This window comes from Artibeus jamaicensis, unplaced genomic scaffold (genome assembly GCF_021234435.1).
Source record: "Artibeus jamaicensis isolate MK-2021 breed Jamaican fruit bat unplaced genomic scaffold, CSHL_Jam_final contig_3206, whole genome shotgun sequence".
Taxonomy (NCBI): Eukaryota; Metazoa; Chordata; class Mammalia; order Chiroptera; family Phyllostomidae; genus Artibeus; species Artibeus jamaicensis.
Window position 1 is genome coordinate 1,361,695 of NW_026521757.1, and position 2,890 is coordinate 1,364,584.

At 28.4% G+C, this 2,890-nt stretch overlaps 1 pseudogene; it reads right to left on the reverse strand.

The window, feature by feature from the left end:
- Positions 1-2,376: 2,376 nt before the first annotated feature.
- LOC119039961 (uncharacterized) lies at positions 2,377-2,445 on the reverse strand (annotated as a pseudogene).
- Positions 2,446-2,890: the final 445 nt, after the last annotated feature.

The window sequence follows — 2,890 nt, forward strand, 5'->3', positions numbered from 1 at the left end:
ATTTATTTATTGTTACAGACTTTGTAATACCTGAATATTTACTTTAACTGTTAATGATGAAAGTATTCTTCTGGCCATATTTTCCTATAACAAACAGAGAGAAATGAGGGTAGAGAAAGTTCTTTAGAATTTGTCTCAGTTTAAGCTTTAAACAAAATAAGAAAATATCTTATCTAAATACATTAATTATATCAGTACCAATCATAAGCAAAAACAAAAGGATAATGTTAACAGAGAAAGCAGTTGATTTATGAATTGTCATGTTTCTTTAAAACATATTCTTTTTCTAGGTTTTGTTTGTCTGAGAGTACAATATATAAAAGAGATTGAAAGATTTTTTTCATGAAATTATATTTTTAAGTGAGAGATAATGTTTCTGAACCAAATATTGATGTCTCATTTGTTTTTCACAAAAATGTAACAGGTAAAATTATATGTAATTATTTTATTTTTTAGGTATAACTGACATATAGTATTATATTAGTCCCATATGTACAATATGATTCAATATTTGCATATATTACAAATGGTCACTATAAATCTAATTAATATCCATCACCATACATAGTTACTAGTTTTTATCTTGTAATGTGAACTTCTAGGATTTAGTAATATCTCTTTTACTTGTATAATTTGTATTTTTTCATATTCATATATTATCTCATTTGGTTTTCATAAACACAATAAAGTGAAGGGAGTACTTATTATTATTCACATTTAAAAATGGTATGAACCAAAATTCAGAATAAGGTCTCAGAAAACAGAATGGGATAGTTTAAGTGGGAGAGGAAGCATTTAGAATCAGATAAATAACTTTTTTTATGAAGATACCACTTTGTCTAAATAAATGTAAGATACCTACAAAATATAGCTAATCTGATCAAGAAGCATTGAAATGTGCCTAAAATAGCTAAAATTCCATATATGATCAAACTGAAAACATAGTAGAATATACTGTAATCCACAGCTAAATAATATTTTAACATAAAAATATTGTATCTTTAATGACATTTCATGTGAATTTTAATATTATATGTTAAGTCAGTAATTAAAAATGTATATATAACTTAAATTTTAAGTCTACCTTCATGAATATGACACATTTATAAGAGAATAAGCTTATATTTATTTATTTTAATCTTAACACATCATTTTATGCCTAATTATTATCACCTCTTCACTATCTAAATTCTAATGTTTGATAAAAAATTATATAATTTATCATAAAACTCTGTTTCTTATTTCTTATACAATATGCATTTGCTAGTTTATTATTTATATACAAAATATATTGAACAGGTTTGTTTTTATTTGTAAATTATTTTTCACTTTACAAGGAAGTGAATTTATCAAAATCAATATATGAATGAGAGCATATATAATAATATTTATTTATAGGCATTGAAATGGAATAAGTATCGTGCATCCACTTATGCAAATCATCAATTTGAATACATTCCCAAGTGCAATAATTCAATGTATTGGCATTCAGAAAGAGCCATTCAAATGTCAACTTCTCTTAAATTCAGAAGCTGAATAGCTCCTGAAAGATATGACAGAAGTGGGGAAAAAAAAAAACAAACTCAAACAGATATACAAAAAGGTAGCTTACAATTATTATTGGACAAGTATCTTTCCATTATGCATACTGAGGAGTATTTAGATTTAGCAGTGAGTGTCACAAATGACAATAATAAGAAATGCATTACCTAAGGAGTACCTTAATTTTCACTAATACATGTGGACTAATATATTAAATTTTGATTAAGATGGAAATTATAGAGAATGACTTAAATTGACAATCTTGAATAAAGTTGTAAAACCCAATACACATTCAAAATAACAACTATTAAAAAACCCAAACTAATTACGGAATAAAGCACACAAGTCTACTACTTGTCATGCTGACTCTGTTAGAGAAAAACATTTATTTACAAATAAATAGATGTGGATGTGGAAACTCAGGAAACCCAGTAGGACCTCAAAATATAGTCATCACTTCACCAGCAATTACTCTAAAGTAGTTTACTTTTACCAAAGCAGTTTTCTTGTTAAATACTCACTTCTTTGTTCCTTTTTAATGGCAATTTGAAACACCAGTATTAAATTTTCTTCCATTAAAAAATAAAGCAGATTAAAGTCACGTTAATAATAAATACTATACAAATTCCTTAACACACAATCCAAAAGTATAGAGTTTCAGTGTCTGTAGAAATGGATGATACATTTTGATTTTAAAAGATCAAGAAGCCAAAGGACTGGAGCATGTCAGGTAGAAATTCAGAAAATTCATGCTATGAAAGAGCTAGGTTTTACTTAACTACTCAAATAAGTGCATTTATACATGTTACCATACTATGACACTGAGGAATCTAACCTGAAATCTGAATTAAGAAAATAAAAATAGAAACAAACTGTAGAAATGATCCCTGAAAGTATAGTCTTATACAGCAGAAAGAAGGAGCTCCTACCCTTTGGGACAGCATGGATGGAACTGGAGAGCTTTATGTTAAGTGAAACAAGCCAGGGGGTGAAAAACAAATACCACATGATCTCACATATAAGTGAAACCTAATCAACAAAACAAACAAGCAACTAAATTATAGCTAGATACATTGAAATTAAGAATAATCTGACAGCAACCAGAAGGGAGGTGGGAGGGGATAATGGGGGAAGGGTTTTCAGGAACAACTATAAAGGACACATGGACAAAACCAAGGTGGGAGTGGAAGCAGGGGAGGAAGGTGGGGATGGTGAGAGTCGGGGGAGCGGTGGGGGATAAATGCAGACAACTGTAATTGAATGACAATAAAATAATTAAAAGTAAAGAAAGAAAGAAAGAAAGAAAGAAGGTGGATTTTGAATCTGAACTATATACCTTATTAATTTT